The sequence below is a fragment of the Pipistrellus hanaki genome, assembly GCF_964339955.1.
Source record: "Pipistrellus hanaki genome assembly, chromosome: 4".
In the NCBI taxonomy this organism is placed as follows: Eukaryota; Metazoa; Chordata; class Mammalia; order Chiroptera; family Vespertilionidae; genus Pipistrellus; species Pipistrellus hanaki.
Genome location: NC_140506.1, coordinates 13,233,828 through 13,258,028, shown reverse-complemented (window position 1 = coordinate 13,258,028; position 24,201 = coordinate 13,233,828). Strand labels below are relative to the sequence as shown.

The 24,201-nt window shown below is 40.0% G+C and overlaps 1 protein-coding gene and 1 long non-coding RNA gene across 2 annotated transcripts in view; one reads left to right on the top strand and one right to left on the bottom strand.

Annotated features, from left to right (window-relative positions):
• Positions 1–24,201, bottom strand: part of TRIO (trio Rho guanine nucleotide exchange factor) — a 749,917-nt gene that overhangs the window by 392,681 nt on the left and 333,035 nt on the right. The window lies entirely within an intron of this gene.
• On the top strand, positions 64–22,981 carry LOC311621683. Its single transcript, XR_014794864.1, has 2 exons — positions 64–146; positions 19,519–22,981. It is a non-coding gene; the product is annotated as an uncharacterized lncRNA (long non-coding RNA).

The following is a 24,201-nucleotide window of genomic DNA, read 5'->3' as shown; positions in this document are numbered from 1 at the left end:
GGGGCGTGGCCTGCGAGGGCGGAGCGTCCAGGGGCGGAGCCTGCGCCTGCGCCTGCGCCTGCGCGGCGGAGCCCGACGGGGAGGCGTCCGAAGTGGCGTCGCCACTGCGCATGCTCCGCCCCCTGGAGCTGTCACTTGGCCCCAAGGCGTGTGGTGCGCCTTCCTTTTTGGGGGGGGTCGCGGGCAGCCCCGGGGGGAAAGAAGAGGGGCAGGACCGGGAGCCCAGCGGGACGCGTCCTCGGTGAGGAGGGTGAGGAGGACGGAAACCGGCCCGTGGTGTGAAGGGCGCTGATGTGTTTGTTTGGGCACCTTTCAGTGGCACTCGGTGCTCCCGAGTGTCGCCCAGCGCCCACCCGCGTTTCCTCAACTGTAAAGAGAGGGATGTGGGCAGATAGTGTGGCGCGGCCTGCCAGCCCTTCCGAGAATGATGCCGTCACGGTCCGCCCCCGAGGCCGGAGGACCGTGGCCTTCCATGCCGAGTCAGGCTCCGGGTCCCAGGGCTTGGAAGTTACGGTCCCTCCCCTGCCTGTGGGCGGTAAGGGGGCGAACCTGTTCCACTGCGCAGGCGCGGCCCTGTGTGTTCTTGACTGTGCTCTTTCAAGTAGAAAACTTGATTTTAGAGGAACAAGAGTAAAAGGAAAATATTAACAGGACTTCAAAGATCAAATAGTGAAATGCCTGCAGTTTTAAGATCTCCCATACTAGCAAAGAAGCAGTTAAATCTGATTTTTTTTTTTTTTCTGGAATGGTTTTGTCACCCTCTTGCAGTTCAGTATATTTTAATATCTAATAGGTGCCCTTTTTTTTCTTTAGAGTTGAGAATAATTTTGAATGAACTGGATGATCTATTTTTTTCTAATTCTTAAGTGAACTATGTTATTTGTATATGTTGACTATAATCCAAAAGAGTAGACAACTATTTTTTTTACCCAGTTCTTTAAAAAAAACAAACAGATTATTGTTTAAACACCATAAAGTTCACTCATTTTAAATGTACAATGCAATGAGTTTAAATAAATATACAAGTTGTACAACCATCACCACCACCTAATTTTAGACTATTTCCATCACTCCAAAAATATCTTTCATGCCTGTTTGTGATCAGTCTTCATTCTCACCACCATAACCTCAGACAACAACCACTACTTTCCTTTCTGTCTCTATAGATTAGTGATAGCCTCTACACGTGAACAGCAGTCATGGGTACAAGGGGTATTATCAAGCAAACAGTACAGAACCAGGATACAGAAGGAGGAAAGGGCATGGCAATTGAGAAACCTGCAAATATTCTGGGGCAAAAACTAGGTAGCAGAGATTTTATTGAAAGACTAGGGGCCCAGTGCACGAATTCATGTACCTTGAAAGGAACTGTGGGTCACGAGGCTGCAGTGGGCACAGGGGTGGGTCTCAGCCCATCTGCACCCTCGCCTGGCCGCTCCTGCTGCAGCCCTTGGTCCCCTGTCTCCTGGCAGCCCTGCCCTGCCCCCCACCATTGCTCCTGGAGCATTGGGGCCAGTGCTGTCAGCAGGTTTGAGCAGCTGCTGTTGCCCTGATTGCCCCTCAGTAGCAGGGGGAGGTGGAGAAGCCCTCAAGGGTGGATGGGGCTCGCAGCTGCTGCTCACATCCTCTGATGGTGCCGAGGAATCGGGGTGATGCAGGGCACCAGCAGCGGGTGCGAGTGCTGGGCAGGGTCATGGCACACGAGAGAAAAAAATTTTCAGGAACCTCCAGAGGCTCACCCTGATGACAGCGACCAGTGCCCCACCTTGGTCTGATGCCCCAGCTCACCTGCTCCATCATCCCACCACAGCCGATGCCTGCCATGTTCCACAGGTGCCCCCTGGTGGTCAGTGCACATCATAGCAACTGGTTGTTGAGTTGTTCTGCATTTTGGTCTATTTGTTTATTAGGGTTTTATATATATATATGAAACTGGAAGAAGGATGCTGGAAACTAGATTATGAAAAGTCAGCTTCGGCTAACCAGGGAGCCTGTGCTTGGTCCTTGTTGAAACACAGGAAGGATTGTTTTGGAAGATCATTTTGTTTGCAGTTAGAGAAAAGATTGGAAATAGGCAAGACTGGAAAACCAGCATAGAAAGATTATATGATAGTGTGCACCAAAAGGAGAAACTGGATGGAAAGAATATTTGCATTTTAAAGCAAAGAATAGTGGGTATTTTACCCTTTTAATTTTATTTTAAATAGTAATAAATACACATGCTCAAAAAATCACAGCAAGTGAAAGAATATGTGAGTTATATATCTTATGAATAGTAAAAGTATATGATTATATTGGATTAAATATTGCCCAAAATTCATGTCCATCTGGAACCTCATGTCACTTTATTTGGAAATAGGCTCTTTGCAGATTTAATCCATGTAATGCTGGATTAGACTGGGCCCTAAATATAATGACCAGTGTCCTTATATGATGAGAAGATGAAGAAATATATAGACACTGAGGAAGAAGGATGTGTGAAGATGGAAGCAGAGATTGCAGTGAAGTATTGATAGCTATAAGCCAAGAACTTCTGGGAGCCAGTAGGAGCTAGGGAAGGGCAAGGAAAGTTTATTCCAAAGAGCCTTTAGAAGAAGCATAGCCCTGCTGACAACTTCATTTCAGATATTTAGCTTCAAGAACTAGGAGAGAATAAATTTCTGTTGTTTTAAGCCACTCAGTTTGTGGTACTTTGCCATAGCATCTCTAGGAATATAACAAAGGGATTGAGATGAAGAATTATCAAGTGCTGCCGAAACCGGTTTGGCTCAGTGATAGAGCGTCGGTCTGCAGACTGAAAGGTCCGAGGTTCGATTCCAGTCAGGGGCATGTGCATTGGTTACGGGCACATCCCCAGTGGGGGGTGTGCAAGAGGCAGCTGGTCGATGTTTCTCTCTCATCGGCGTTTCTAGCTCTCTATCTCTTTCCTTTCCTCTTTGGGAAAAAAATCAATAAAATATATTTTTTTAAAAGAATTATCAAGTGCTATCAGATTGAATTTATTGATATGAGCCAACTAAGATATTCTTCTTTTTTAAATTAAAATTTTTTAAATATATTTTTTAATTGACTTTAAAGAGGAAGACAGAGATAGAAACATCAATGATGAGAGAGAATCATTGATTGGCTGCCTTCTACCTGCCCTTCACTGGGGATCAAGTCTGTAACCTGGGCATAAGCCCTAACCAGGAATCAAGCCATGACCTCCTGTTTCATAGGTTGATGCTCAACCACTGAGCCAGGATGGCTGGGCTAATATATTCTAGATACAACATTTTCCCTGAAAGGGCTAGAAAAGCTTAACTGTTTAATTGGTTGTCTTTTCCTGTCATGAATGATATGAAACTGGGAAGTTAACCACAAGATGGCTTTGGGAACCCACTGTGATGGCCTGGTTGGGATCCTGGAACCAAAAACGACATTAGGTTAAAGACATATATATAATACATTAACACACAGGTACATGTGTGTGTTTTAATATGTATGTATATTGGGATATATTAAATTTTTTTATTAACATTACAGAAATAAATTATTAGCAAGTATATCAAACTAAATAAGTCAAAAGCTAAATTAGAGTTTCTTAGAAGAATTATGAGAAGCCCATTCCTGGAGATGACCAGCAGACCCTGAACAACAGGTAAATGATTACTCTGACACACGTTTCTGTGAAAGAGAGGGCTTAGGAACTACTTGGCTATCGCCATCAAGTAGCTCTGTTCGCCTGCCTCCTTTGGCTTTTATTGTAACAACAGCTTGAACTAAAATTAACTATTAGATGCTATTAGCAGAGTAAGCATCCTTGAGAAAACACATCCGTCCTTTAAGCAAGGACATTTTGAAGTCTAAACATACAGATTCTAGTAAAATACCCAAGAGATAAGACTTTTTTGGAAAAGTCAAGGTAGGGGCTGCCGCCTTTGGCAAGGTCCCCCCAGAGGCCCCAACCTTTCACAGCATCCTCCTAACAGACTTTCCAACCAAGTCCCGTGCTTCCCCATTGCCCATGAACTGTAATATAATTACAACAGTTAGCCTATTCTTATGTCAGGATGAAGAAGTAATAACAAAATATCTATAAGCTTAAGTGAAAGCCTACATACCAGTATTAGATATAATTACTAGAGATAATTTCATTTCATTTCTAGTTTCCCCTTAGAATCAAACATTCCTAACTTAGATAACTAAAAGTTATATGATGATACTAGAAGCCCAGCGCACGAAATCACGTGGCCCCACCCACCCACGCATGCCTCACCATGCACGCAGCCTTTCCCACCCATGTATTCCTCGCCACACCGGTCTTTGGTCATTACAGCATAACAACTACTAGGTTTTTATTATATAGATTACAATTTGTAAGTCCTTAGACTTGTAACTTACATTTTGAATCATCTCAAGTTAATAGCTATGTCAGTGGCCTTTCCTGGAATAGATAAAGCATGAAAGACTCTGAGTTCCTCTTCTTTGAACTCCACACTTACAATAACTTTATGAAGAACACTATTGAACCATTAGAGTGTTTGTTTTGTTTGTTTGATTGATCCTTAACTCTGCATAAGGAACATAGTACAAGTTGGATGCATATCTCCAGTTTCCGTACCATAAATATCACATTTTACAACAAAATCAAAACACACTAAATTTTCACTTTATGGAATTTCCCACTGTCACAGCAATAAAAAAATAGATTTCAAGTGTACACCAATTTTAAGATATTTATAGGAAAGGTACTTTTTAAATTTATTCTAGTTTCACAGGTTTGTATATTGTGTGCACTCAAGCTTGGAAGGAAGTATTGCTAATTTCACATAGAAATTAACTATTCTAGAAATACCCATACATTTATTTAAAAGACCCTCTTTTCCTCTTGACTATGGAATGCTCATTATTTTTAAACAGGACGGGTGGAGGAACCTACTCTGTCTTTGCAGTTCTGTGACAAGAAGAAATAACTTTATAGAGGGAAAAAAATAGGAGAAATAGTTAATTAGAAAAAGTATCTTGCAGTAATATTAGTTTACCTGGAAACCCCCCAAAACTGTCCCCATGAGTTTTTCTTGGGAGAAGTATGGGTCATAATGAAATTTATTTTATCATGAAAATGAAACTTTTGTACTCTAGAAGATATCAGAGAATGATGTTATACAAACCCTTGGAATTTTGGAAAATACAAAACTAGTCATTGGCCTCAGGTAAGTGGAATTTCATCCTAAGGAAATCATCCAGGCAGATGATAACCTTAATTTATTTAGAGAGCATCTGAAATGGAATTCCGTACTCATAATATCTGCTCTGAACTGAATTGTATTCCCCCTGCAAAAAAAAATAAAAAAAATTATATGTTAAAGCCCTAACCCCTAATACAACTATATTCAGTGTGTGGAATAAATGTGTCCTCTCCCCCAGCTTATATGTTGGTTGGCAAACTGCGGCTCGCGAGCAACATGCAGCTCTTTGGCGCCTAGAGTGTGGCTTTTCCACAAAATACCACGGCCTGGGCAAGTCTATTTTGAAGAAGTGTTAGAAGAAGTTTAAGTTTAAAAAATTTGGCTCTCAAAAGAAATTTCAATCATTGTACTGTTGATATTTGGCTCTGTTGACTAATGAGTTTGCCAATCACTGCCCTAGTGGAATGGTATTAGGAGGTAAAGCCTTTGGGAGGTAATTAGTATTAAACTAATGATCCAATGTATGAATTAGAAGAAATATTTCAATATCACTATTTATCCTTTCTTTATAATAGAAGTTTCAGAGATGAAAGAAAATTAGTAAAATATATATGAAAATAATATATAAATTGATTAGTAACAACATGAAATAATAAAGACATGATATAAAAACAACAAAACATGATATAAAGACAACAAAAACATATAAAAACATCATATAAAAACAACATTGATAAAAGCAATGACTGATAAATTGATCAAAATTATTCCAATATCTCCCTATACACCACATTAAGAGTAAAAACATATTCAGAGTGCTTGATTAATTTCCCTTGTGATGAAGTTTTTACAACTTTAACTTTAACATCACACACTCTTCAAACCTGAGAGAAAGCAACATATAACTGACCATGTCCGAAAACGGATTCAGGTAGGAATTTTCCTACTCTGTCTAGATTGGTGCCAGTGAGAGCTTTATATGTATTGTGCATGCACAAGGCAACCTTTATTTTTAAATTGCCAGTGTGAGTCATATGTATCAGGTGGTTGGACAGACATACAGTCAGTCACCAATTTTAAGGCCAGGGCCAGCGGGAAGCTTGGCTTCCTCCATCACCAGGGCAACCCAAGCCTCCTCCTTGCTCCAGCTCCATGGCCAACTGCCATCTTGGTTGGGTTAATTTGCATACCCCCTCCTGATTTGCTGGTGAGTGTGGCTTGTGGGTGTAGCAGAGTGATGGTTAATTTGTATGTTTCTCTTTTATTAGTGTAGATGAGGTAAAGAGGGTAGAGGGTAGAGCCCCATGAATAAGATTAGTGTCCTTATAAGAATCAGAAGAAAGCTTGCTTTCCCTCTCCACTTTGCACCAGGTGAAGATACAAGAAATTGGGAGTCTGCAAACCAGAAGAGGACCTTACCAGAACTTGACTATATTGGGACCTTAACCTAAGACTTCCATTCTCCAGAACTGGAAAACAATAAATTTTTGTTGTTTAAGTCACCCAGTCTGTGGTACTTTGTTCTAGTAACCTGAACTAAGACATCTGGAGATAAAGATTAAATAAGGAAGTAAGGGTGGGGCCCTAATCTGATAAGACTTATAAGAATAGAAGAGGCACCAGACTCTCACTTTCCATCATCCTGAGGGCATAGAAGGCAACAAATTGTAAGCCAGGAAGAGAGCTCTCACCAGAAACCCTAGTCAGCTGGACTTCCCAGCCCTAGAAATGTGAGAAATAAATTTATGTTGTAAGCCATCCAGTTTATAGAATTTTATCAGGGATGCCTGATAAAAAGTAAACTAGAGATTCTTTGTCAAGTCTGTACCAAAGTATAGGAAAACTTCACCTCCCTAAGTCATCTGATGTTAGGTTGACAATTTTTATGTAATCCCATGTTATCTCCATCAGAGTCAGAGGGGAAAGTATCACCTTTCTATTACCAAAAACTCTCTCCTGTGATAAGGTTGTCAACCTTCTCTTCAAAAATTGTATCAATATATTGCTGACAGAGTAACAAGGGCTTTCTGGGTCTCCTACTAATCTTTTGTGTCATGAATTTTTCTTTTCACTTGGTCCAGAATTTTTTAAGGATAATTGACTAGGTCTTCTTCAGAAGACAAGAATGTATAATTCCATTGTTATTGCATCTTTGCCAAAGACCTTGGCAGCCAGAATCCACCTTAAAATTATGGTCTTCATGCTGAGGTGGCTGTTTCATTAGGTCCACTTTATACAGCTGTGGAGGGAGGCCCTGGGGTAAAAGATACATTTTACAGCTGTATGAGGGCATGGATAAGCCTGTTCTCCTTTCCAACAACTCCTTCATCTTTATCATACTCTTATTTCACAAAAGCAAAAGTCTCATCTGTCATCCATTCCAAATGTCATTTTACAGTGTGTGCCTCAGGGTAATGGTATCCAGTATTTAGCACCTGAAATGTAGCTGGTCAGAATCAAGATTTGCTGTTTGTGTAAAATACTACAGGATTTCAAAGACTTAGTACCAAAGAAAAACAATGAAAAGAATATTATATATCTCCTTTTTAAAAATTTTATACCGATTGACTATTGAAATAACATTTAGAACTATCACATTATATATAATATTAATTTCACCTATTTCTGTTAGCTTTTTAAAATATAATACTAGAAAATGTAATATCACCTGTGTGGCATACATTGTATTTCTATTGGATGGTGCTGCTCTAGAACCTCAAAACAAATGAACAATTTGGATCTTGCTTTCAGAGAAGCCTCCAACATAAGGGACCAAAAACTTGCATCCCGACCGGAGATCTAAACTGCAACCCCAGCACATGGGGACTACTTAGCCAGGGCTTTTTTTTCTTAAGAGAGGAAATTTTTGTATTTAAATTATTTGGTCAATGTGCAAGTTCAGATATATTCAGAGTTGGGTTATATGAATGATAACTTCACTCAAAGAAAGTACCACTGAGTCAAGACTTGAATGCCTTAGAAACTTCTGGTGCCAAGCCCAGAATTCTTCTCACTGTTCAAAGTGATCCAAGACCTTGCAGAAAGTGTTCATTGTAAGATAACCATGGGTGCCACTAGGTCATAATTTCTGTTTTGTGGAATGAAGTAATTGACCAGATTGGTCTAACCCTTGAGGCAATAAGAGGCCAGGTAAAGAAATCTGCCTGGTAGGGAAAGAAAATGAGAAGGTGTTTTAATAGCTATTCTCTTGCAAAATTAAGCATTTACTTGCAATTTCCTTTAAAAAAAAAAAAAAAAACTACTTTTCAGAATATTTATAGCCAAAGCCTTGTGGTAAGTCCAGTCATGGACACTAGGTGGCAGCATAAGAACCTCTCCTGGACCAGTTCCTGACAGCCCATCAGCTCTTCCCCACTAGTACGTGCAGCCTGAAGATTTGCAGCACAGTCTGGGATAAAGAAAACTTAGAGAAATGCTCTTCCTTTTCTGTGTAGAGTCTATGAGTTTTCTTTCTAAGAGGTTGCTTTTCTGTGAGTATACACAGAAGAGCAAGGCCTTCACAGCAAACGCAGCAAGGAAACTTCACCTGAGACCTAATGCTGGCGAGAAATAATGGTTTTCTTGGAGAAAATGTATTTCTCTTCCTGTTTGCATCTCACCAGATTCCTGGGAGGACCATAGGAAGTCATGTATGAGAACTGCCATGTGCTAACTAAAAACCGAGGTTCTTCTTCCTCTGCAGCCCTTTTCTCCCTCGGAGGCTCCAACCTTACACCAGCTCCGGGCCTCTGCTAACCCAGCCCCTGCCCACTCTTTACCAACTCCAAGACCACTCTCAATATTTATAAAGGATTCTGACACCAGATCTGTTCATTTAAACATTCACTCAAACTACTGAAACTCACGGTCTGTGTCCTCCACACCAAGGGTGTTCAACTTCTCTTTAGCTTCGTCCAATGACTACACCCCGGGCCATGTTATCACCTGGAATTAAACCCCCTTAAAACCAGCAGCTTTTCATCCCACTCTATGTCAGAAGTCAGCTCTTCTTCCCCTCTTTCTCTTGCTCCTCAAGTCCATTGGGACTCCCAGCATCTTCACTTCTCTCCTGCTCATCAGTCCCCACTTCTCTATCCACAGAGCCTCTATTCTTGCCTAAACTGTTAACAGTAAGCAGCTACTCTCTCGTCAACACCCACAACTCCCTCCTGGTCTAGTCCTCAGTGTGACCATCCCTCAGCACCAGCCCCCATCCCCCAAGACCAGTGCAGCCCTCTGCAGCAATGCTGAGGGGGAGGAGCACAGGCACAGAACTGAATGAAACCCTCTGAGCACCAGGCTTGAGTAGTTAGGTTGCTGCAAGCATCTACTCACAAGAGATGTAATGGGTGAAATGAGACTTTTTAAAATATGTTTTAAAAATTAAGAGAGGTAATGGGTGAAATGAGACTTTTTTTAAATATGTTTTTACCTTTCACATCTTCCACATCTATGACTTTCCCTGTCATCCAGAGATATCTATCTAGAGGACAAGCAGGTGAATGGGTAGACTACAATTATTAGAGTAAAAATTTAATTAGAAGAACTATGCAATAGGTAACTGAAACTCAAAGCTAAAGGCCTGAGAAAAATAGGACTTAGAAGTTATGCCAAAATATAGTTTGGGAAGAAAATAGGAAAGGGCCAGGTGTACCTGCCCCTTATTTACCCGCCATCACCAGTGAGGATCAGGGAGGCCATAGAAGAGGATGCTGAGCAGGGCATGCCCTCAAAGGAAATGAGGAGGAGTGCAGAGAGGCTGGGCTTGTCCCTTTTCAATTCAACACCTACCAAAGCATGAAACCACAAAACCAAGGTGGGGCCCTCAACCCCCAGCAGAGGGGGTGTGGAAAGAAAATGCGTAGCATATATTAGTCATTTAATATATTCCTCAGACAACTCCACAAAACCTTTATTACCCACATTAAAACACCACCACAGACTATAATTGATCCCATTTTACCGAATAGGAAAGTATAGTAATGACAGAGTCAGGAATCCAACTCAGGCCCGCTGGCTTCAAAGGCCCTTCTCTTAACCACCATACACACAGACTCTCAATAAACATCCTACACTCACCCCAACCCTTTCTCTGTTAAATGCCAGGTTAAGAAGCCTATTTAGAAAAGTTAGGCTACCATGCGTTTTGTGCTTATTATTTAAGGTTTAAATTGGGCTTTCGGTTCTGCTCCATCACCTGTTTGTCGTCAGTCCACTCCCTTCCCCAATTCCTGCAAAGGACATCCTAAACCTTCATCATTCCCCACCTGACTCACTTTTAGCAACACACTCGCCTGTGATTCATATGGAGAGAATTGGTGTCACCAAGGATGGACTCTCTCAGCTTCTCTCCTTCTCCCAAGTAACTTATCTTCAAGGACACCCTCTCATCTGCCTTTCCAACCAGTTTCAGAGGAAGAGATGTCTGTCTGTACATCCCCCTGTTTTCAGACCACTCCCTCCCTTTCCCTTTCACCTCCTCCAGGATATCCATTGAGTGTCTCTTTCCAATATCTTCAAACCCCGCCCCCACCACCACCACCACCACTCTGCTGAGTTCTTTGAGCATATAGGCAAAGTAAGATCTTACCTTTCCTTCACATCGTTTCCATCCATAATTGTCCTAGACATCAGAAGTTTCCAAGCACCAGTCCTGGACTCTTACTAAGAAGTGACAAAATTTCACTACTTCTTTAAAATAGGAGAAAAAATTAGGATAAAATGGGGAATTTCTCATTAAATTTAAATGATTTTCTTTTCTTCAATTTTCTTTTCTTCTATTATCCTTTAAGAAATGTTCAGACATTCTCTGTATACCATTTTTCAGAAGCATTAAGACTATGCATGAAAAAGAAAAAAGACCTCATTGTTCTGTTAAGATACTGAGATTTGGGGCTGCTTTGTTATTTATACAACTTAGCCCAGAAGTTCCAACACTTTTGGTCTCTGGAAAACCTCTACACTCTTTACACTTTTAAAAACAATTAAGGACCTGTACTAACTATATTTTCTCATGTTCTGTATTCTCAATTGATACCCCTTTAAGAACCAGCTAATTCCTGGAGATAACAAACTATTTCCCCGTGAGCGCACCTTCATATGCACACTAACCTCTCTTTTAGAGATCACAGTTGCATCAAAAATAGAACACAGGTCCTATGACCCCCACTACATATGAATTATTTGGATAAAATATAAAAAGTACTTCAGATGACCCTAACTCTTACGACTATAAGATACAAGAGTGAAACATTGAAAGCTATATAAATTGGGTGGGAATTTCAGTTACTGGTAAATGAAACTATTATATTGTTCTCATTTCTGTTCAACAAAATAAGCATTAAAAATAAATATTAATAAGTTTCATCTACCATTAATAAATTAAAATCTAAGTGTTTAAATGGTTTTCTAATTATATTGATAGCCATTAGTGATTTTAGCAGAAGAAAGAACATTCCCTTAACTTAATTAAGCACATAGTGGAAAACTGCAAATACTGGGGAGATATATTCTCAGCCCAAGACTCTGAGAGTTAGAAGATAATTTTTCAACTAACTGTAGGTGTTGTAAATACTGTATTTGGAACTTTTTAAGATAATAAAACTGATCTCAGTTAATTTGCTAGATTCTTTTCTTTACTGTGCTTATCATGAAGGGGGAAAACACGCTTGCAGAAGATAATACTTTTCAATTAAAAAATAGTTCAATCTATTTCTGATTGTATAAAAGGGATTATTTTCTTGCCAAGGAACAGAATTTAAAAATAAGAGCTTAGGGAGTATTAGGATAAAAAGTAGTTCTGTGCTTCCATTTACTATTTTCTGGCTATCATTTCCAAGCAGTATAATGAGAAAAGTACAGCAGCTGAGGCATACCTCTTCTGCAGGGAACAGATGTCACATATTCTGCATCATTCAGTTTCATAAGTCTATTACCAGAGAACCACTAAAATTTTTCTTTCACATGGTATTTTCCAATGATTATATTGTAAATGAGTTTCCTACTACATAATCAGCTACTTAGAGATAGATATTGGAATTTTTATTATATTCTTTTAACAAACCCTTGGAAAGTGCTGAGGGAATGACTGAGAAGAATCACAGAAAGATCATGGTTTTGAAAAAATAGTCCTTTACATCATCAAGAAATTGAAAAGACAACCCACAGAGTGAGAAAATATTTGTAAATGATATATTTGATGAGGGGCTTGCATTTAGAATGCAAAAAGAATACTTTTACAATAGCAATAAAAAGAAAAATCACCCAACTTTTAAAATATGGGCAAAAGATTTAAGTAGACCTTTTTTCCCCAAAAAAGATAACAAATTGCCTATAAGTACATGAAAGGATGCTCAGCATCATTAGGAATTATGGAAATGCTAGTGCAAGTCAAACACACTATGGTAATTAAAATCAAGAAGACAAGACAATAACAAATGTTGACAAGGATGTGGAGAAATCTGAATCCTCATGCATTGCTTATAGAAATGCAAATTAGTATACCTGCTTTGAAAAAGTATTTAGCACATCCTCAAACATTAAAAATATTATTTAATCCAGCAATTCTACTCCTAGGCATATGCCAAAGGGAATTTAAGCAAATGTTCACAGAAAAAAACAACAACCTGCATATGGATGTTCCTAGCCAAAGAGTAAAATTTAAATGTTCATAGACTGATGAATTAAAGATTGAAAAGTGGTATATCCATAAAATGGAGTATTGTTTATCAATAAAAAGTAAGAAAGTGCTGATACATATTACAAAATAAGTAATTCTCAAAAACATTATGCTACATGAAACAAGCCAGTTCCAAAAGGTCATATTGTATGATTCCATTTATAAGGAAGTGCAGAGTTGGAAAATCTGGTTTCCAAAGGGGATAGGCTTCTCTTTTCAGTGATAAAAATGTTCTAGAACTAAGTAGTGGCAATAATTCCACAATTTTGTGACTATACTAAAATTTGCTGAATTGTATACTTTTAAAAGATAGATAACAATGGTATGTCAATAATAATAAAGCTATAATTTAAAATATAGCATTTAAAATGTTTGAAAAGGAAAAATTTATTATAAATACAGCTTTTATTAATAATATTGTCCCTGGTAATAGAAGCCTAGAAGAAAATATGTGCAAAAATTGAAGGCCATCTGCTGACCTTGTCACATGGCAGGTTCAGCACCAGGGACAGCTCCTCCCACAAATGCCCTCTTTTCAAAAGTAAGCACACCAAAGACTACCCAGGCCCTACAACATTGACCTTTCTAGTATACACTTGCTTTCTTTTCAACACTGCCATATACTATGGCAGCTATGATTGTATATTTTGTGAGAAATTGACCAGGAGCGAAAAGATCTACTACGTTAATCTATTTATATGGATTAATTGTTAGGTGCAAATTATATGGATTAATTGTTAGGTGCCAAGCATGAGATCTTAGACAAATCACTTCTTTTAGCTTCATTTCCTTATCCAAAATGTGTGTATAATTTGCATGCATGATAAACTAAGAAAATAATTGTGAAATAACTCATGGCTTGCGTTCATGAAAGGTATTATTGAATTCTTAATAATACTAAGATTTGGTAATAGAAGGCTAGAAGAAAATATGTACAAAAATTGGTGAAGGCAATCCTCTGAACTATTCATTGCCAAGTTCAGTACCAGAACAGCTGAAGTCACCCATTACATTATTAAGCAACTTATTTTTTTTTTCCTGGACATATAATACACCTAGATTGGATATACTTAGGTTTAATGTTAATTCTGTTAAGAGTCTTCAAGAAAAGAATCATCTTCTTAAGCATGCTTCTGATAAATTTCTAAAATACAATCCTGGATCTTGCCTGATAATGCGCCCATTTCTAAGGATGAGGAAAGGATTACAAATTATTTATCTAGCCCTGGCTGTGTGTCTCAGTTGGATGGAGTGTAATTCCACACATCAAAAGGTGGCAGGTTCAATTCCCAGTCAGGGTTGGGGGTTAGATCTCCTTTCAGGGCACAAAGGGGAGGCAATTGATTGATGTTTTTCTCTCACAGTGATGTTTCCCTTTCTTCCTTCTTCTCTCTCTAAAAATCAATAAAAATATATCCACAGGTGAGGATTTTTTTAAAAAAGAAAAAATAATAAAAGCAATGTATCCAATCACTTACCTACATTTAGTAAATAAAATAAATTCAAAGATGAACTTCAGTTGATGCATGATCCCTACAGATATTTCTATATGATCAATTCTGTCATAACTGAATTTATTAGTAAGGTAGATGTTGATGCCAACCCCATTTACACTTTTATAAAAGAATTCTATAATATTTAACACTTCAAAACTAAGAAATTATATATTGTAGAATAGTCCCACAAATGTTTGAACAAAATTGTGTCATATCATGCAACCTCGTGAGTTCATCTGTATGACTGTGATGGGGAGGTAGACCAGATGATCAAACTAAATATAATTGTTTAGTTTCACTGTTTTTCATAACGCTCATAACTACTCAAGTGGTTCAACTTTAATTGTCACTTACCAATCTTACTTATATTTAAATATCAAAATAACTAGCATAGGATGCTCTGAACTCTGCCAAATTCCACAAAGCCAGATGCCATTTCCTTGAGAAGAAAAAGAACCATAAAAAATAATTATTGATTTTTAAAGGGAGCCAAGTAGGAGGCAGCCCTTTGATCTCTAGATGTTCATTATTTCCTTTACTTTGGCTTAAGTAAAAATGTTGTGTAAGAGGTCAGAGTACATTTCCGTAGGAACCCTGGGGTTCATTAACACAAAGTCGTAAATAGTGTTTCCCTTCCTGAGGAAAGTGCAACATTTTGAGTGGGCCAAACAGGAATCTAACATTCTGAGAAGTTGGGAGATGGATCTCGAGTCCATATGTTTCAAAAAGCAAAAGCTTCCTATTCTCATTGCATAATGATTCTTTTTAAAAATATATTTTTATTGATTTCAAAGAGGAAGGGAGAGGAAGAGAGAGAAACATCAATTATGAGAGAGAATTATTGATTGGCTGCCTCCTGCCCACAACCTGGGCATGTGTACTGTCCAGGAATTGAACTGTGACCTCCTGGTTCATAGGTCAATGCTCAACCACAGAGCTACATTGGCTGGACCCCTAATGATCCTTTCATTTAATCTTTATATTTTCATTCAGTGAATAGTTAATTGCTTTCTGCAATGATAAGTGCATCTGAAAGATAGCTATTCTCCTTTTTGGTGCACAGAATTTCAGCAGTCTGCTTCTTTGCCTTAATGATTTCCCCCCAACTCCCCATCTCCTGCAAACTTTAAATGTGCCATATCATTTCATATCACTCAGCAATATTTACTATGCTTAGAATATCTTGTTTCCCAAAGTCATTAATGGATTTTCTTTCTGGTCAGTTTTAGAGCCCCACTAGAAAAAACAGCAACAACAACCCCATAACAATTAGTACACACTTATGGGAACACTTGAGGTAAGAAAACTGAAAATAAAGTCTGTATTGAAAAAACTGACACCATGAAATTCCCTATTAATAAGCCATCAACACAAACTACTGTATTGATTTCCTTCAGGCAAGAGGCAAGCCATATTATATCTATTATGTTGGGTTTAGGACCATAAATTCAATTCCCACAGATTTATAGCACAAAAGCATTAGCGCACATCTTACCCTCCTCAGTGTGGACCCCTCACTCAGGAATGCAGCTGGGTGATGTGTTACAGGTGCATCTGTATTCTGGGGGAAGTCCGAGGGACACTGCCCTGTGCACACTTCTCCCCGTGGCTCCTCTTCCATTTCCAGCCTCAAGAAAGGTGTGTTTTGTCTCCTGATGTCCATCAATCCTTCCTAAGAACACCCTGAATTTTTTGGGAAGTAACCCTTCCTATTTATGTGCTGGAACCGTGATATCAGGAAGAAGCCTTCCTGCTATTGAGATGTTCAGGGGTCCTGAGCACCTCCCAGTGGGTCCTGGTGTATCCAGAGACGGGTGTAATGAGTCAGGTGCTCTCTTCAAGGACTTAGACACTTGAACCAGTGACATAGGTTTGAAGTAAGATGGAAATTCATTGGTTCCAGTAGACACCTGACCAGACTCTCTGGCGATGGACCATCCCTGGAGTTCCTGCTTCCTCCCTGCTGGAGCTGCCTCCATTCCAGGACTACTTTTCTGGTCTTCCCAATAATGTTCTTCCCTTTAAGTCAGCCAAAGTCAGTTGCTGCTACTTGCAACCAAAGAACCTTGATCCCCTTATTTTTAACTTTCAGTGGGGTTTCTTGCCATGCTTACTTAGGACAATAGTTAGTATTGTATGCTATTACAAGATAAGATGCTAAAGTTATTCCAGGCTGAACTGCCTTCAGAGAAATATTGCACAAAATGTATGTCTTTGCTTTCTCTCCACAAAATGAGAGATGCATAGAAAACTATAATACATTACATAAAAGGAAAATATTAACAATATTGTTATAAATTCTATTTAACATTTCTGTTAACATTTTGTCATGTACACATTTCATTTTGCTAGTCTCCTGGTTTTTCATCACCCCTCCCTCCAACTACCCATAAACAAACAAATGTTAACACATTGTGGATGGATCATGAGAATTCTCGTGTTTCCTGTACTAAGGCTTGTAGCCAATCTTGAGAAATCTTTAAAAAGATATTAGCTTGTAAGAACATGTAATAAATAACTTCAAAATGCAATGGGTATTTAATTTTAAAGCATGCCTTTAACATTTATGTAAAACGTTTTTTTATACTTCTTCAATAGAAACTTATCTGGCTACTAGGTAAAGCTAGCAATAAAACTACTGGTCCACACAGCCCAATATTTATTCTTCCACACTTTCTCCATTCTCATATTATCATGTATGTATGTATATATCAAGAAATAGATGCTGCTTTCTATCCACTGAATCAAATTGAATCATACTCTATTACAACTCTGCATGTTGCTGTTTCAATTTTACAACACACCATGAAATTCTCTTCATCAACTGGATATGATTCACGCTTTTATTTTTATTTTTTAATTTATTTTTTATTTCTTTATTGATTATGTTATCACATAATTGTCCTCATCCCCCCATTCCCATCCCAAACCCCTCCCCACATATGCCCCCACCCCCCTGTTGTCCATGACCACTAGTTAGGCTTATATTCATGCACACAAGTCCTTTGGTTGATCTCTCCCCTTTACCCCCACCCTCCCCTATCTTCCCTCTATGATTCACTTTTTTAAATCAGAGGGTTTATAACTATTTACATTTAATAATTGGGATTAAGCCTACCATATTGTGTTTGTTCTCAATTTATCCCATCTGTTCTCTGCTTACTTTTCCCCTTATTTCCTATAATTGGTTTGTTAGCTATACCTCCACATTTTAGCTTTTAGCGGTTGTTAATTTTATAATATATTAGAAGCCCAGTGCACAAAATTCGTGTATGGTGGGGCAGGGGCGGTAATCCCTCAGCCCGGCCTGCACCCTCTCCAATCCAAGACCCCTCAAGGGATGTCTGACTGCCTCTCGCAATCTAAGACCGCTGGCTCCTAACCACTCGCTTGCCTGCTAGCCTAATCACTACTAACCCCTCTGTCTGCCTGTCTGATTGCCCCTAACCCCTCTGCCTGCCTGCCTGATTGCCCCTAACTGCTCCCCTACTGCCCTGATTGCTCCTAACTGCTTCCCTGTTGGCCTGATCACTTCTAACCACCTCTGCCTCGCACTGTACCCAGGACCCAGGATTCCCTCTTCCAGCTGGTCACAGGCACCCAGGACCAGGGCCAGCTATGCCCAGGCTGGCTGCGGCCATAGGGGACTGTGGGTGGGTGGCTTGTCCCTCACCCAGGCCACAGCCTAGCTGGTCCCCATTCCTCTCTTGCAAGCTCATTTGTGCCTGGCTGGTCCCTATTCCTCTCTTGTGAGCTCATTTGTGCCTGGCTGGTCCCCATTCCTCTCTCTCCAGTGTTGAGTGTCTGAGACATTATGGTGTGAAGGCATGACAACCATTTGCATATTAGCTCTTTATTATATAGAATATCCTGAACTCACTAAGTCTACTTTGAATAATAATATTGAATGTTTGTAATAACCTTCTAATAGTATACTTTTATTTTCTCCTCCCATCCTTGTTGCTAATGTTGTCATACAGTTTATTTCTGCATCAGTTATGAATCCAAGTTGTGGTGAGGGTACATAGAATGTGAGGTTGGCTGCAGCTGTGCAGGAGGAGCAACTCTATGGCTAATGCTGAGAAATAGAATGGTCCTATAAAGAAAAGTAGCTGTCAGAGAGTCCTGTCAGTAATCACACGGTCCGTAATTCCTATGATACTTGATTCTCTGTATATATCAGGATTTGACAGCTTTCCAGCCTGCCACGTAAGTGATGCTGAACTTGCTGGCTCTGTTGGGATACAATGGCTCTAGGAGTGCATTCATCTGACGGCATCACCTTGGGAGCCATCAGCCCACAAATAGGAACTCTGAGGTATTGTTACACTTCTGAGAAGGGTTGTCCCATTAAGTGTCTTTGCATACATTCCTTTACTTTGTAAACTTCTTTAAACAGTTTTATGGAACTGTTTAAAGAAGTTTAAACAGTTCATATTTTAAAATAAACTATTTTCCCCACCCATTTGAAAATATCTTTGGTTACAATCTTTCATCACTGCTCCTCGTTCAACACAATAACTGACTTTAAAAATCCCATTATCTGGAGGTTGAGGTGTAAAGTGAGGGAGATGGCTTTGGAACCATTTGAAATTACATCACTATAGTGGTGAAGCTGTAAGTCTGACTGGCTTGTTATTGTGGTTTTTATAGCATTGTTTGACACATTTATCCACTTACTTGGTCTTTCTGATCATTAGCTTGTACGAAATAGTTTCTCTTCTCTGTATTTATTTTTTAAGTCAAAACTGCTCTTAGCTTAGCTTAGTTGCATTGATAACCTTTGAAATCTAGGAGTTTAATGTCTCCAACACTGGCTGGTCCAGAAATATAGTGCATTATTAATCTTTAATACTAAACTATCTTTTCTAATGTCAATGAGGCCTTCCAGGTATTTGCCATTGTTTTTATTTCCTTAATGTCTAGAAAACCACAAATGCAATCCGGCTAGTGATAACAACCACCAGGTTTAACCTTTTAAGGGTTTGAGTACTATGCTCTGTCCCCTGGCCCACTGTGTTTTAACTAATATCCAGTAGAAATCATAAGAGGCATACAGAAAACAATATCTCATTACAGTAAATATAAAACTAACCTGTAATAAAGCTGTGGGGAATTCTGGGCAGGAGGTTCCAGACAATTAGATTTGACCTTTGTGCCTCTTCTGCTTCAGAATGGAGGAGCCAATTTCCACCACTGGTCAGAATTTACTACCCAGGCACAAAGAGAACAACAAATTAAGGAAGTTGTCATGGAACCTGGAGGAAGCAGACAAAACCAAATCCACCTTTGCCACAGGAAGTGCAAGTACTGGAGCCAGAATGCTTTTCAGAGCTGACCAACTGCAGGCCAGAAGTGTGGCTGAAAATGCACTTAAGAAGAGTTAGAGGACAAAGAACTGTAATTCACTTTCTATCAAAACGCTGCAGGAGCCCAGCTGGTTGAGGGCTGACCTATGAACCAGGAGGTCAGGGCACATACCCTTGGTTGAGGGCTCAATCCCCAGTGGGGGGCATGCAGGAGGCAGCCGATCAATGTTTCTCTCTCATCATTGATGTTTCTATCTCTCTCTCTCTCCCTCTCCCTTCCTCTCTGAAATCAATACAAAATATATTTTAAAAAACACAAAAAACTTTAGTCTGCATTGTAAAATCAGCTATTCAGTTGATCAACAGCAACAAACCTGCACACGAAAGGAATTAATCTGGACGCCTGTAACTTTTTTTTCTTTCTATCTTCCACCCTGACCACTGAGACAAGTACTTCATGCGGGCAACCTAGTGTGACTGCACCCTAAGTGCCACCTCACATATGTCTTTGTTTTTCAATGAACTCATGAACATTCCTATCAGTGAAGATGCTAATTGGATGATTACTAACCTTATTTGTGAGCTAGATTCTTCATCCATCGCTGAAGATCGCTGGTGTGTGCACTTTAGCTGAAAAAATCTCCACGTGTATTATATATGTGGTTTGAAGCACTTTGCTGTGAGGCCAGAAACTTTAAATCAGTGCTGCAGGCCCCCAGACCCGACTACAGATAATTGGGTAGAGTTGAGTATATGGTTCAAGGGCCATAGGTGGGCTGAGCCAATCAGCCACCTGTCAGGAATCTGAACTAGTGCATTCAGATGCAGTTTCCCCTCAATAGTAGGAGCTGCCTTGTGTGCCGGGAGGATGAGAAATAGGGACCAGAGGTGAAGAGAGACAAAGAGAGAAAAGGAGAGGGAGAACATGTACAGAGTGAGGCAGGGAACTGAGCGATGAGACCATCTCCCACATGAACCATGCGAGACACAGCTGCAAACCCTAATTCTTGGCTCTCTGGGTGCCAGACAACTTCGAGCACTGGCTGTACTTCCCACCCTGTCACTCCGTGGGAGTCTCCCTGGCAAACTCACTTCAGTGGTTTTCTCTCCTCACAACTTAAACTGCTTGCGCAGACCCCAAAGTATGTTAGGAACTCTTACTTTCTGGCAAGACTGACTTAAACTCAGGCTATAGTTCATACTAATCATAAAACAGCAACTTCAGCTTGTAAACATGTGTCGTTCACAATAAAACCCACTCAGAAGTGGGATTCATGGATTTGCTCCAAGCTCTTACTGGCTGTAGACATTTAACCTGTGCCGTCTTCAGCCCTGCATCTGCGGGGCATGAAAAGGCCACACACAGCGTTTGTCTCTCAAAGGTGTAAAGACCGGCAGGAACAGAGACGTGATCAACGTGCCTCGGTTTAATAGTCTGGTGGAGAAGAGGCCGCCGAGTGCCTCCCTTGGTTTTAGAACTCCCTCCAGTCCCGCTGGCTGCCAAAAGGTATTTTCCTTTGTGTTGGAGATAAGCTTATCTGGGATTTCACTCTTCCTGATTTCAGCTGTGCACCTTGGGCGTGTCCCTCTGGTTCGGACTCTGATAAATATCTGAGGTGGACTCCAGTGTTTTTGCCACGGCTTTTCCGATCCAGGCTGCCTTGCTCTGGCTTCCTGTTTGCCACGCCAGCCTAACCCCACGTTGCTGTCTCCAACCTGGGACCTGCAAGGAGGCTCTGTGGCATCCAGACCAGAGTCAGGCCTTTTCCACTGGCTGTGGACATGGCACGTGTGTTCCCTAATCATCTTAAGGCTCTGTTCATTCTTAAAAATCCACGAGTCCATAAATAGCATTTTTTTTTTTTTCATGAGCCATATTTGTTTAAGAACCTGTTTCTGGGTGAACTCGATGTCCTTGGTTAATCTTAACCTCACCAGAGATACGATGTTAGCAAAACTTGGTTTGACCTCTAACATTTGGTGTGGCCATTGCATAGGTCATACTCACTTGATGAATGTCAGGGTATTAGGAATTTCAGGAAGCTCTTCTCCTAGGGGGTACATCTAAAAAGTTGCTCTCTTCAAGTCCTAGATCAATAATAATTTTCAGGGAGAAATAACTGCACTTTAGATTCTTTGTTTCTTTAAGAAGTAATAGCTGAACTTGGCTCTCATTATAAACTTGCAGTTCAGAACTCAATCAATATTGGTATGAACACTGTTATCATAACAATGATATAAGCCTTCCTACAGGAGCTTGAAATCCAGTAAAGAAATAAAATGTGACTATTTTCGTTAAGCACAAATAACTAATATAAAAATGAGATTCTTGCTGATTTCTGCTAAGAGAATATAGAAATCTAGGAAAGCTTTCTCAAATAAGTATCATCCTACTGTAAGCTGATCCAAGGACCTCTGCCAAGCAGACCTCTTATGCAAGTGTTGTCCTTAAATAAACAGCCAGATATTTCTCCAGTAAAATGAATTTATTGGGGAACAACAAAGAAGTACATTCAGGTGAACCATGAGCAAGTCCAGAGAAGCAAAGGAGAGGAACACTCTTTTTTTAACTTGGGAGGGGCTGATGTAATTGAAGGTCTACTGAAGGGAACTGTAGGTTGGAGTCATAGTGACTTTTCATTGGCTGAGCTATGGAGGTCTCCCAGTGGCTGAGCTGTTACTGGGTCAGGAGGAATCTCTTCCTCCTCCTGCTGAGGTAGTAATGTAGTGTCACTTTCTGTTGGTAATGCAAGGTACCTACCGTACCTTACTTCCTGTTGGGGTCTGGTGATATGCATTGAGTGATGTGTATGTACCTTACTTCCTGTTGGGGTGGGTGATATGCATTGAGTGATGTGTAGCCTCCTGACTCCATTTTAAATAAGGTTTCTGTTTACTAATTTTCATGCAAGTTAGGAAAAAGGTGCCCCTGCTGGTACAGGACTTGGTCAGTGAAGTGATCCTTGTTGGTAGAAAAAGACACACCGTCCTCTGGGGCAATGGCATACCTTTCCTCAACGGCCATTGCTTAAAGGACAGATTCCAGCACCTACTCACTTCCTCAGTCAGGGTCCCTGAGCAAGGCACACACTGCACAGTTCCATGCAGAGGGAAGGAAGGAAGGGAGGAAGGGAACGGGGGAGGGAGGGAAAAAGAAAGGGGGGGAGAAAAGGCCCACAACCTTGGTGTATAGGAATGACACTCTCATCAATTGAGTACCCAGCTGAGGCTATCCAGCATGTTTAATTATAGCTAAAGGTAGCTTCTGATAAGAGAGATATAAATGTTTATCTTTCCTCTTTACCAACAATGATGTGAATATAATATTTTATAACAAACATCAATTTCAATGTGCATCACCTTATCCCTGCTCCTTTTTTTTAAGGGAGTCATAAATGTGTCTACTTAGAATCACATAGTAAAAGTTCCAGAGCATTCAAGCAGCCTTTCAGGTCTCCATCTTAGTTGATACTCTGCACCAGCTGCTTCTCTTCACCCATCCTTGGGCCTTTCCTATGAAGTTCAGTCCCACAGACAAGCCAGCACCGAGGAAGTCTGTACACAGTGGACAAAAGCCGAGACTTGAAGGGTCCTGGACATAGTTCCCAAGTTACTTCTCTGACTTTGTCTTTTGGGATGGCAGTGATAACAAGAAACAGGGCCAGGAAAGTCTCAGACTTCTGCGCTTGTCCTTGTAAATGCGTTGGTGTATGATTAGCGCAATGAAGGAAAGTCACGCACTGTCCATGAAACATTCTGACGTTACTGAGTTGACCCACATGCTGCCCTTTCCAACATGAGGGTGAGCAAAACAAAAATGTAAATTGCTCTGCTGAAGGTTTCAACTACTGTCATCTATCTAGCTCCATCTTAATGTTCTGTCTGAGATTTTATAAATTAGGAACAAGTAAATATTCTTTGTTTACAAGTAGGCTATCCCATTGGGAAAATATTTCTGTACTCCAGGAATGCTCCTTACAACACATTCCTGATTTAAATACACTACTTATTCAACCCATATAGACTAAGCTGAAAATACTCAAAGCAAGCTTTTTTTTTTTTTTTTTTTAATTTTAGAAAGTTCTCTTGACTAAATTTTCCAAGAATTATTAAAAATGAGTGACATTGCCGAAACTGGTTTGGCTCAATGGATAGAGCATCGGCTTGGGGACTGAAAGGTCCCAGGTTCGATTCCGGTCAAGGGCATGTACCTTGCTTGGTTGCAGGCATATCCCCAGTAGGGGGTGTGCAAGGGGCAGCTGATCGATGACTCTCATAGATGTTTCTAACTCTCTGTCTCTCTCCCTTCCTCTCTGTACAAAATCAATAAAATATATATTTTTAAAAATGAGTGACATTGTTGGCGTTAAAATGACTTAGACAGCAATCTAAGACCTGGGACATTGACTATAAAAACCAACAGAGCAATTATATACAGAGACTTGTGTTTGTTTTATTTTTTTTTAACAGAGGTTGGTATTTTTCCAGAGACACCAGCTAGGAATATAACTTGAACCCTCCACATGTAGCCGACTCATTCACACAGC